The following is a 13,228-nucleotide window of genomic DNA, read 5'->3' on the forward strand; positions in this document are numbered from 1 at the left end:
GGAGCACTTGTGGGCTGATTCTGACAACGTTTATAATTGCATATTCTTCTTTTATTGGATAGCCTAAGGGAGAACCTATTGGGGGGTCTGACCCAGTTCCTGTGCTTCCAAAATCTTGACCGCTCACTCCAAGTCTTATTAGGTAGTCTTGGGTCAAGTCAAGTGGGATTCTTTTAAACCAAATTGTTATCTAGCCAGGTGGGTCAGGCTCCATTACTATTTTCCCATATATGAACCCGGGTTCATATACTACTTGGGCCAAATTAGGTCCAATCACACTATCAGTCCAAAACGAGACTATCTCGGGTCTTGTTGGAACCCAACCTGATGTCCACCCCTACCTACAATAGCTTGCTCTTCCTTCCACAAACCTAGCCACTATGCTAGATTTAACCTAACACTACATCACATTGTCATTTTAGATTTCAGTACAATTCGAGACTATCTTAAGATCCGATCCGGATTCATTTTTGATCTGGATCTAACCCTATCTGCTTAGATCCAGATCCATTACTCTTCTGAATCTAGAATATTCTAACTAGATCCAAAATTGTCTGACTGAATCCAGGATATTTTAACTAGATCCAGAATAGTCTGACTGGATCTATACACTGTTACTGGATCCAGAACTATTTGACTGGATCCAGAATATTTTGATCTAGACTCAGTTCTGATATGGATCCATGACTGATCCAATCAGATCCAGAACAGTCAGTCTGGATCTAGAACAAGTCTAGATCAAACTGGATCCAAATCGAGAACCCAGATCTAGTTAGATTGAACCGGTTTGGTCTGACTCGGGTTTATCTAAACTGGTTCGACTCAGACCCAATTTGGTCTAAACCGGGTTGGTTCAAACCGATCCAATTTGAGCCGGTTTAGCCAACAATTCTTTTTTTTTTTCATATGACCCGGTCTCGGGTTTGGTCTGGGCGCACCCAGACCGACTCGATCCGGTCTAGGTCGCACCCAGACCAATTCGATCCCACCACACCATTTTTTTTCAAAAGCAGACTCGATCTGGGCGTGACCCAGACCAACGGGTTCGATCCGGGTCGCACCCAGACCGACCCGGTTCGGTCCGGGTCGCACCCAGACCGACCCGGTTCGGTCCGGGTCACACCCAGACCGACCCGATCTGGATTAAAAAGAGCGAAAGGGGCTCTCAGGCGCAGAGGGGTTGGTCCCAGACGACCCTCAAATATGTTCCCATTTGGGCACGGGCTGGCCACCGGCGTCGGGGCCGGTCGACCCTCTCTCTCTCTCGGTCCCTCTGTCATTTTTTCTCTTTCTTTCTGTTTTCTGCAGCTTCGCCGGCAACCATGGTTTCTCCCCCCCCCCCCCCCCCCCCTTTGCTCAGAAAAGAAGAACGAAGAAGAAGATGAAGACAGAGGTGGAGGTATTTACCTCGTCCCCGGCGCCAGAATTCGGTAAGCTCTAAACCTCCCTTTTTTTTTCTTCCTTTCCTCCCATCTCCCTTTGTCGCTCTTTCTCTTGCTCGAGTGAGGGGGAGGGGCACACTGTGAGGGCTATTTATATCCCTCACGGTGGGGTGAGGATACAACCCCCCCACTCATCGCATATCGGGGAAGGGGGTTTCCCGATTTTTGGGGAACTGCCTTTCCCTCCCCCTTTTTTTTTGTGTTTATCCCCTCCGGCGACTTTGCCGGAGGGGGTTTACAAATATCATGTGACTACTACATATTGGCATTATCAAGAGATAGATAATGAGATAAGCATATTATTAGAGACAACTGCACAGTCTGTTAGGGTTGAATGAGATAGCTGGATGGTTAGGTCTGCTGGAGGGGTCTTGGGTTCGAATCCCATGAGGGTTAAACCCCAACTTGCCTGTCAAAAAACAAAAAGAAAAAGTCGCACACTTTATGTTAAGGCTATAAAGCAGGTAAAGTTCTGGTACTAGTGATAGTATTATACGAATCTAGTAAAAAATCAATGTTGCAGATATTATTTGCTGAACTAGACCCATCACTGTGTTTATGATGGAACTTTTTATTAGAAAACATGCTTTAGATTGAGCTGTTTGTACATATCATTCTTAATTTTTTTATCGTAAAATGTTTGGTTCATTTGAGCTACTGATTTTGATCTTATGAAAAGACCTATCCAAAACATGTTTATTGCTAAATAAACTATAATCATCAAACTCTAAACTCCATGAATATTGTTCATAATATTCTTCACTGGTAATCTGTGGTGGGGCCATAATCTTGGTTTTTTAATTTTTCCAAAGCAACACACATGGCTTGGTGACTCCAGTCATCAAAAGTAATTTGTGGACCCAATTTAGGTGACTAAGACGTTTACTAGAGTTGTGAATGATCAGAATCTTGAACGATATCATTTCCTTGAGATGCAAGCTATAGGAAGTTTTCTCCAAGGATACTGTGAATTGGGTTCTCACAGCTTTTGTTTGACAATTCTAAAAGGACAATAAAATAAAGGATGCACAAATAATGTTTCACATAGGTTTTCAACCAACAACTACCCTTGGAGTTGAAAACCCATAGATTCGATCCTGGGCCTTCAGCTTCACACAGGACCTCCCTGACCACAAGGGTAACCACTGAAGTGGTGAGATAATCATATTATTAAAGACGACTGCTTCCACAATATATATATATATATATATATATATATATATATATATATATAGGGTAAATATCTGGTACTGATGGTGATACCATATAATCCAGTAGAAAACAATATTGCAGGTATTGTAGAGTTAATTAGGTTTCATGGTGAGTTTATCCTGTACTTTTTAAATTAAAACACATGCTTGGGGTGGAATTATTAATTTGTACATAAAACCTGTTTTCTGTATCGAAAAAATCTGGTTCCTTGTAGGCTATTGATTTTAATTTTATTAAAAGAAATATCTACCCATGAAAATATGATAATCTAAAACATGTTTATTGCTACCCAACCACTGGGGATAGTAGATACTGTAGGTGGTATCAAATATACGCCAGAGCAAAATATTTGTTAACAATTTTCTCCGGACATAATGTGTTCGAGCCACAATCTCCGCACTTGGTCAATGTGAATGCTTTTGTCAGCACAAAATTTCTCTGTTGTAATCTATGGGCTTTCAACTCCCAGTGGAGTGGTTGGTTGAAAACCTATGCTCAAACATTGTTTGTGCATCCTTTATTTTATTGTCCTTTTAAAATTGTGAAACAAAAGCTGTGAGAACCCAATTCACCAAAATCTTCCACAAGAATTTTGGTTTGAGATACCAATTCAGGGCAACCCCAACCAAAACAGACAAAGACACTGCGTAGGATGGTATTTAGGGGTGTCAATGGGTCGGACTTCTGCCAAAATGGGTGGGACTAGACCCGGATCCAACTAGGACATGTCATTATTAGATCCGGATCTGGATCTGATCAGATCTTTCATAAGAAGAATCATACCCAGATCTGATAAAATAATATTTTTAAAGTTTTTTACATTGAATTATTGTGGATCTTAATCGAAATTCGGTTCAGATCCGGGTTTGGTATGAAATTTCATAAACCATACTCAGCCCGTTTAGTAATCGGACTTCATGGGTCTGACCCGAACAGTTAATTGGACCCCTTCCTTTGTTACCAAATTAACCCTCACCCTACGGGATCTGATACGGGTCAGGATTGAGTCATACCCGACCGGTTGACACCGTGTTTATTATTAAATGATTCTTTGACACGGTTTTAATTTGTAAACCAGTTCCAACGGTCGCCTGCCCCCCTGTAATATTTGAAAATTTTTCTTCGCAGGATCACTTTTTTTCTACAGCATAGATGTCCCACATCTGCCTTATATGGACAAGAACATGGGGCACTGCTGTCATGTGATACTTTTTTTTCACAATTGTTTTTACAAGTCGTACTCAATAATTCAAGGCTCTCTTCCTATATAGCCCATTCATCATTGGGTTCTAAACAGGCAAGAAGAAGCTCTGAAATTGAGAGAGAGAGAGGGCTGTTTCTCCAATTGATCCAAATGGATTTGACGAATATTCTTTCTTCTTCCTCCTCTTCCCCTTCCTCTTCCAAAACAAGAGCACTTCTTTCTGCTGCAGCCTCAATTGCAGCATATACCATGCTGATACGAACCATCACCAAAGAATTCATACCATTCGATCTCTACGGTTATGCCGCCTCCAAAGTTCGCAACATCTTCTCTTGCATTGCTCCAGAGCTTTGCATAATCATCAAGGAATATGATGGCATAGTTCACAACCAATTGTTCCAGGCTGCAGACGTTTATCTTGGCACAACCATGGCATCTGTAGTGAAAAGGCTTCGCGTTAGCAAGCAAGAGAAAGAGAGCTCATACACGATCAATGTCGAGAGGGACGAGGAGATCACTGATGTCTTTGAGGGTGTCAAGTTTAAATGGAAATTGATCTGCGAGGAAACGAACCAGTCCCACCCTCAACGTCATTCTCCCTCATCAGGGTCATCATGTGCTCGCTCATTCGAGCTGAGATTCCGCAGTAAGCACAAAGACATGGCTCTAGATTCCTACCTGCCATATGTTGTTGCACGCGCTGAGGCAGCAAAGCATGAGAGGAAGGCATTGAGACTCTACACTCTAGAGAACTGCCATGCTAAAGATATGTGGAGTTGGATCAACCTCGACCATCCTGCAACCTTTGAAACTTTGGCAATGGATGATGTGCTCAAGACGACAATCATGGATGATCTCCGCCGATTTGCACAACGGAAAGAGTACTACAGGAAAGTAGGAAAGGCATGGAAGAGAGGGTACGTATGGAGTTTGTGTGCCCTCTTACATGTCTGTTTTTTTTTATTTATAACCTGAAGAAACCACACTTGACACGAAGACCTGGTCGAGCTGGCTCGATCTTAAGATGCATCGGTTCCACTATCTAGGCAGGCCCCAACTTGCTAAGTACAAATATTTGGCTATATCATGCTTCATGTATTGTCATTAAGCTAGGTCTGTCAGTTTGTAAGGTATGAATGATCCAGACAGATGGGTCTACCATCATCAGAATCAGCATCATCAATTTTTGATAGGCAAGCTGGGGTTAGGCAAACCCCACAATATACCATTGGGTTTTGAATTTGCAACATCATAACACATGGTGACGTGCACTAACAGCTCCTACCAAACAAACCGAGCCTGTTGGTACAATCATCATTAATATTGTCATCACCATCATCATCGTTTGGATTTGTCTGAGGTAGTTAAAAACTTTGTATCTAAAAGTGAACCAATGGGGGCTCTGCTTGTCTAGCAGGAGCAGTTAGTGCACGTAGAATCCCAATTGTATCATGGTATAACTGGTAGGAGTCTGCCTAACCCCAGATTTCCTTTCAAAAAAAAAAGTAACGGTGAGCAATTATGTTATCGTATCAGGTACCTTCTATATGGTCCTCCTGGCACTGGTAAATCCAGCTTGGTTGCAGCAATGGCGAACTTTCTGAATTTTGACATCTATGACCTTGAACTCACTTCCATTCACTCAAATTCTGAGCTTCGCCGAACTCTTCTTCGCACAGCTAACCACTCTCTACTTGTCATTGAGGATGTCGATTGTGCTGCTTCACTCCATAATCGTGAAATTAGAGAAGATGAGATCGAAGAGTTTCCAAGGGGTAGTGGGTTGACACTCTCTGGCGTCCTCAACTTCATTGATGGTTTGTGGTCAAGTGCCGGAGATGAGCGCATAATTATCTTTACAACGAACTACAAAGAACGTCTAGATCCTGCTCTATTAAGACCGGGCCGAATGGACATGCACATACATATGGGCTACTGCAGATTCTCTGGCTTCAAAACCTTGGTCTCAAACTATCTGGGTATTCATTACCATCCCCTGTTTGATCAAGTGGCATGTTTAATAGATAAGGTGGAGATCACTCCGGCTGAGGTTGCCGAAACCTTGGTAAGGAACGAAGATCCCACTGTTGCAATTCAATGTGTTATTGATGCTATGGAGACGAAGATAAGAGAAGGGGGAGACGTGAAAGAAAAGGGTTGTCTCGACCCACTGTTGAATCGAGAGTAGCAGAAGTGATCAACAGGGTGAGCCACGAAGATACATAACTGTACCTCTAAAAATCATCAATGAATGCAATCAAATATAACATTCTTCTATATATACGTCTTAACTCTGAATGGACGGTAGACATCTGAATGGATTATTCTTAAAAGCTCGGAAGATCTCTCTACTTCTGAAAAGGGGTTTCTTGTCATCTTACCTGATAAACAAGATTCACATCTATGAGGGGCCAGATTGCTTCCATGACAGGGATTTTTCAGTTAGCTAGGTCTTCTCTAGCTGATCTTAATCTTACTTTAACCGATCACTTTACCTCCCTATATCTAGAAACAAACCCTCTAGAGAAAGGGAACCACCTCCCCGTTTCTCTCATATTAGTCTCTACCCAAATAAAAGATAAGATTCACTTTTGAAAAATGGTTTACAAGATAAAAACAAAGATTTTTACCAAAAACTGAGTTTTTACCAAAAGTTTTTAACACAAGTAAAACTCATGACTAGTGGGACGTGGGTCCCACAAACACAAGGCCTCACGTCAACATCTTCCACTTGGCCATGAGTATATCATGATTTTCATGGCTCCCACTATTCGATATTTGAAATCTTATTGTGGTATTGTCATGATATCCAAATTATCACCACATTCCGTTTATTACCATCCAAGGAATTCATCCATCCTTATGTTATAAGGATTCTTATAACTCAATATGTTGCTTACAATCATATAAATTAAGCAGTCCAATCAAGTTCCAGATAAATAATGAAGTAACTCACCATACGGTTTCATGGATGCCATCACTTAGTCAATGTATTTAACACGCAACCAAACCATGTTTCTTTACGAAGAAACAATGATTCCTCAAAAATTAATTGAAATTTTCATTATCCTTGCTATAGTTGGCACCAAAGTAGCTTTTATTTTAAATAAATCAAGCACAGTTCTTTTGTATTTGCCCTGGCTATTACATATGCTTTTAAACTACTTCGTTCATGTAATTTTAATAACAAAAATATGATGTGCCTAGTATGTCCTATACTTAAATAGATATAATCAAACTTTGAATATCACTTAATTACATTGTGACTATGCAAGGATAAAACTGTAAATCTACTCACTGTTCAAAATATCCCACCTCTTTTCCTTTCTTTAATGTTTTTTTCCTTCTTTTTGTTTTTTTGGCTAGCCGGCCATTTTCTGGCTGGCCGGCGGCCGGCGAGTGAGAATTTGTTGAATTGGTGTCTTCCTAGTCAGGTTGCACTAGCCCAGCGTGTGGTTGGCGAGAAAATGCCCTGGCCACTTTTTCTTTTTCTTTTCTTTATATTGTTTAACATTTTTAACTTTTTCTGTTCATTCCTTCTTAACATTTTTAACTTTTTTTATTGGACTCGTCCATCATTTTCGAGCTGGACACAGATGGCGAGGAAACGGTCTTGCTGGTGCCACCCGGTAAGAGAGGCACCAGTTCAGCCATTTCCTGGGTCATGGTTGGCAGAAAAATGGCTCGGTTACTTTTTTCTTAATGTTTTTTTATGTTATTTTGTTTTTACCAAAAATGGCTCAGTTATGTTTCTTTTTTACATGTTTTTTTATATTTTTCAACATTTTTATGTTCTTTTGATAAAAAAAAGATTGAAAATGGTTCACAATTATTATTTTAAATCTTTTTAAAATTTTGAAAACACAAAACCTGTTCTTGCTGTTTGCATCATCCAAACACCAACAAAACTTGGGTTGATGTTTCTCATAAACTTAGTTTTCCCTTAGCCATCCAAACGAGATCTAGATGATTATTTGAATCGGCTGTAAAACAAGTCATAATGTTGCCTCCTGTAACATTTGAAAAAAAAAAATTCCTTCATAGGATCGATCTACACTTTTTTTCTCATTCCTGGCTGATGGTTGGCCAAAAAAATGGCTCGGCTACTTTTTTTCTTAATGTTTTTTATTTATTTATTTTGTTTTTAAGAGATATGGCCCAACTACGTTTCTTTTTTACATATTTTTTATATTTTCTTATGTTCTTTTGATAAAAAAAAAAGATTGAAAAATAGAACGCAATTATTTTTTATTTTTTAATCTTTTTAATTTTTCAAAACACAAAACTTGTTTTGTGGTTTTGCGTCATGCAAACACCAACAAAACTTGTTTTGACGTTTTCTCGTAAACCTAGTTTTCCCTTAGTCATCCAAACAGGATCTAGATGATTATTTGACCTGGCTTTAATTTATAAAACACGTCATAAACTAGCTTGTTGCCACTTGTAACATTTGAGAAAAAACAATTCCTTCCCAAGATCTCCATTTTTTTTTCTCTTATGTAGTGGACCCCACACACGTACTATATGGACGTGAACATGTGTCACATCAGTTGTTGTTTTTTTTTTTTTTGACTTAGCTCTAAAAATTGAGGAGAAAAATGGTTCGATCATTTTTTTTTAACATTTTTTACCTTTTTGTTTTTTTGGCTAACCGGCCATTTTCCAACCATACATCAGCAGGGAATTTGCTGGACTAGCTAACTTTTTTCTTAATGTTTTTTATGTTATTGTATTTTTACCAAAAATGGTCTAGCTATGTTTCTTTTTTACAGGTTTTTTTATATATTTTTTAAACATTTTTTATTTTCTTTTGATTAAAACGGATTAAAAAGGGTTCACAATTATTTTTTATTTTTTAATCTTTTTTAAGTTTTGAACACAAGACCTGTTTTTGTGTTTTGTATCATCCAAACACCAACAAAACGTGGTTTGATGTTTCTTGTAAACCTAGTTTTTTCTTAGTCGTCCAAAGAGGACCTAGATGATTATTTGACCTGGCTTTAATTTGTAAAACAAGTCGTAAAGTTGCTTGTTGCCACCTGTAACATTTGAATTTTTTTTCCTTCTTAAGATCTTCACTTTTTCTCAAATGCATAGTGTAACCTACATCGATATTATGTGAACGTGAACATGTGACACAACCGTCAATCGGTTTTCTTATTTTCACTTAGCTCTTAAAAAATGAGGAGAAAATGGTCTGATTTTTTTTTCTTGTTTTTAGTTTTTTCTTTTCTTTTTTGCTGATTGACCATTTTCCAGCCATACATCAGCAGGGAATTGGCCGGACTAGGGGCTCCCTAGCCGGGTGGCACTAGTTTGGCCACTTTCTCGCCGGTGGCTGGTCGAAAAATTTTGCTCATTCATTTTTTTTTATTTTTTGAATGCTTGTTTATCTTTTTTGTTTTTTGACTAGTCGGCTAGTTTTCGGTAGACAACCAACCGCAAATTGGTTGGATTGGTGCATTTGCAGCAGGGTGGCACTAGCCTGGCTGGTGGCTCATTAGAAATCTGTTCTGCCATTTTTTACTTTCTTTGATGTTTTTAAATATTTCTTTCTTTCTTTTGCCTAGCCGGTCATTTTTTGGACCCCCACCAGGCGAGAATTTGTTGAATTGATGTCTTCCTGGTCAGGTTGCACTAGCCCCATGTGTGGTTGGCCAGAAAATAGCCTGACCACTTCTTCTTCTTTTTTTAATATTGCTTAACATTTTTAACTTTTTTTTATTGGACTCATCGGCCATTTTCCAGCCAGCCACTGGCGAGAAAATGGTCGATCTGGTGCCACCCTGTAAGGGAGGCACCAGTTCATCCATTTCCTAGCTGATGGTGGCAGAAAAAAAGGCTCGACTACTTTTTTTCTTAATGTTTTTTTATGTTAATTTTATTTTTTGCTAGAAATGGCCCAACTATGTTTCTTTTTTACATGTTTTTTATATCTTTTAATAATTTTATGTTCCTTTAATAAAAAAAATTGAAAATAGTTCACAATTATTTTCAAATTTTTAATCTTTTTTAAGTTTAAAAAACACAAAACCTGTTTTTGTGGTTTGCATCATCCAAACACCAATAAAAACTTGGTTTGACGCTTCTCATAAACATAGTTTTTCCTTGGTCATCCATACAACGACTAGGTGATTATTTGACCCGGATTTAATTTGTAAAATAAGTCCTAAAGTAGATTGCTGCCACTTATAACATTTGAAAAAAAAATTAACTTCATTCTTGCATGGGTTTTGTTTTTAACCTACATCCCCTCTTTGTTTCATGTCCTCCATCTCTGGTCCAAATGAGGCTAGGTGGGATAGGACTCTGTTTTTCCTTAGTCCACTGCTATCTTTAATGGTATTTTAGTTATTTTACTAAAGGAGATCGGAGCATAGTCGTGAGATTTATTCAAATCTCTCGTGAGAAAATTTTCGATCCTGCAAGATTTTCAAAATATCGTGAGATTTATAAAAAAAACATAAATACCATGATTTAAAAGCGATATTTATGTTTTAAATGTCTATTTATCATGAAAATTTTATGTATTTTTATTTTAAATTAATTTATATTAATATTTTTTTTATAAAAAAATAAATTTTATATTTTTAAATTTATTTTTCTATTGCCAAGATTTTGCCTAAAAAAATGCAAGATTTATGAAAAAAAATTAATTTCTAGTGAGTTATTGAAAAAAATGAGATATTGACGATAAAAACATTTGTCACTATGGATCGGAGATGAGGGCGGGGAAAAGCTTAAGTTCATCCCCACACGGGTTTTGATTTTAACTTCCATCCCCGTTTCCAAACGAGACGGGGCGGGGCCCCATTTCCCCCATCCCCCAATCCAACTTGGCATGGATCTTCACTTTTTTTCTCCGCGTAGTGGACCCACATCCGTATTATATAAACCAGAACATGGGTCACTGTGATCATTTGGTTTTCTTGTTTTCATTCAGCTCCGATAAACTCGAGAGAGAGAGAGAGAGAGAGAGAGAGAGAGAGAGAGAGAGAGAGAGAGTTGTTTCTCCAATCTCCAATCCTTCAAGTTATCCAAATGTATTTGATAACCATTCTTTCTTCTTTCTCTTCTTCCAAAACAAGATCACTTCTTTCTACTGCAACCTCAATAGCAGCGTATGTAGTGCTGATACGAACCATCGCCAGGGATTTCATACCATTTGATCCCTATGGTTACGCCGCCTCCAAAGTCCGGAACTTCTTCTCTCGCATTGCTCCAGAACTTTGCATAATCATCGAGGAATATGATGGCATGGTTCAGAACCAGTTGTTCAAGGCCGCGGAGGTTTACCTTGGCGCAACCATGGCCTCCGCGGTGCGAAGGCTTCGCGTTAGCAAGCAAGAGAAGGAGAGCTCGTACGTGATCAATGTCGAGAGAGACGAAGAGATCGCTGATGTTTTCGAGGGTGTCAAGTACAAATGGAGATTGATCTGCAAGGATGACAACCAGTCCCACCCTCAAGGTTTTTCTCCCTCATCACGGGCATCATGTGCTCGCTCCTTCGAGCTGAGCTTCCATAGTAAGCACAAAGACATGGCTCTAGGTTCATACCTTCCGTATGTGGTCGCGCGTGCGGAGGCAGCAAAACATGAGAGGAAGACATTGAGACTCTACACTCTAGAGAACTGCTACGCCGAAGATATGTGGCGTTGGATCAATCTCGACCACCCCTCGACGTTTGAGACGTTGGCGATGGATGATGTGCTCAAGGCAACGATCACGGGCGATCTCCGCCGATTTGTACAGCGGAAGGAGTACTATCAGAAAGTAGGCAAGGCATGGAAGAGGGGGTATGTAGTTTCTGCAATTCTCTCCCATATATCTTTGGATGCACGTCTCTGGTTTGTGTAGGTATATATTGTCACCAAGCTGGATCTGTCAATCATCTTTGCTTGTACCATGTTTGTGTAGCAATATATTGTTACCAAGGTAGCTCTGTCAATTGGCAAGGCATGAATGGATCCAGACAAATGTGTCTCCAACAAATCCTGGATCATTGTCAACATCATCTGTGTCTACCTACATCCAAATCTGAGTCCTAAGGAGGCAGTTCAAAACCCAAACCACAAAACAACTTTGTACGAAAAAAAAGCCCTGATAACTTCTTTTAGGCATGGGAAATGAGATGAGCCGATCATGGCTTGCCATATGTTCTGTTAGTGAAAAGCTCATCAGCAGGCCAAAACATGATAATGGGTGTTTGGCTCGGCTCATCTCCTATAGCTAGTTAAGCTTAGAGTTCAAATCCTGTAGCTTGCAACTTTGGAATAATACAGTTATTTCGTAAATGAGCCAATTTGAGCTTCAATCAATAGGTTTAGAGACTAAATTTTACTAGTAAAATGTATTTTATTTGCAAATGGGCCAGCTTGAGGTTGGCTCAGCTTGCCAAGAAAAAAACAGAAGAAAGAAAGAAAAAAGCCAAGCTTGAATCCTCTCTTCGGTTCATTCAGCTCGTTTACTATCCCTATTTCTTTTGCATACAAAGTTCTCAGGACTGTTTCATTCAGGGAAAAAAAAGGAAAATGTTTGTTCTCTGTACTGGGCCAGACTAGGACTGACCACACCCAGCATGCCTTGCTGTGTCACTCTTCATGGTCATCATATCATATCTTCATCATTGCCATCACCATCATCATCTTTTGGATTTGACTTCAGTTAGTTAAAAACTCTATATCAAAACTAATGGTATATCAATTATATATGTTGTCATACCAGGTACCTTCTATATGGCCCTCCTGGAACTGGTAAATCCAGCTTGATTGCAGCAATGGCCAACTTCCTGCATTTCGACATCTATGACCTTGAACTCACTTCCATTCATTCCAATTCTGAGCTTCGCCGTGTTCTTCTTCGCACAGCTAACCGCTCTATACTTGTCATTGAGGACGTCGATTCTGCTGCTTCACTCCATAATCGTGAAATTAGAGAAGATGGGATGGAAGAGTTTCGAAAGTATAGTGGGTTGACACTCTCTGGAGTCCTTAACTTCATTGATGGTTTGTGGTCGAGTGCCGGAGATGAACGGATAATTATCTTTACAACGAACTACAAGGAACAGTTGGACCCTGCTCTGTTAAGGCCGGGCCGAATGGACATGCACATACATATGGGCTATTGCAAGTTCACTGGCTTCAAAATCTTGGTCTCAAACTATCTCAGCATTCATTACCATCCACTGTTTGAACAAGTGACATCTTTGATAGATAAGGTGGAGATCACTCCGGCTGAGATCGCCGAAACCTTGGTAAGGAATGAAGATCCGACTGTCGCAATTCAATGTGTTATAGAAGCTATGGAGATGAAGATCATAGAAGAGAGAGACGTGAAAGAAAAGGATGAAGATCAAACTCTCACAGTATAA

General features: G+C 39.4%; 2 pseudogenes; both read left to right on the plus strand.

The window, feature by feature from the left end:
• The first annotated feature begins 4,008 nt into the window (after nucleotides 1-4,008).
• On the plus strand, nucleotides 4,009-6,068 carry LOC149833914 (AAA-ATPase At3g50940 pseudogene; annotated as a pseudogene).
• A 4,831-nt stretch (nucleotides 6,069-10,899) lies between these two features.
• Nucleotides 10,900-13,228, plus strand: LOC149833915 (AAA-ATPase At3g50940 pseudogene; annotated as a pseudogene).

Source organism: Nuphar pumila, chromosome 6 (genome assembly GCF_984573655.1).
Source record: "Nuphar pumila chromosome 6, dmNupPumi1.hap1.1, whole genome shotgun sequence".
NCBI lineage: Eukaryota > Viridiplantae > Streptophyta > Magnoliopsida > Nymphaeales > Nymphaeaceae > Nuphar > Nuphar pumila.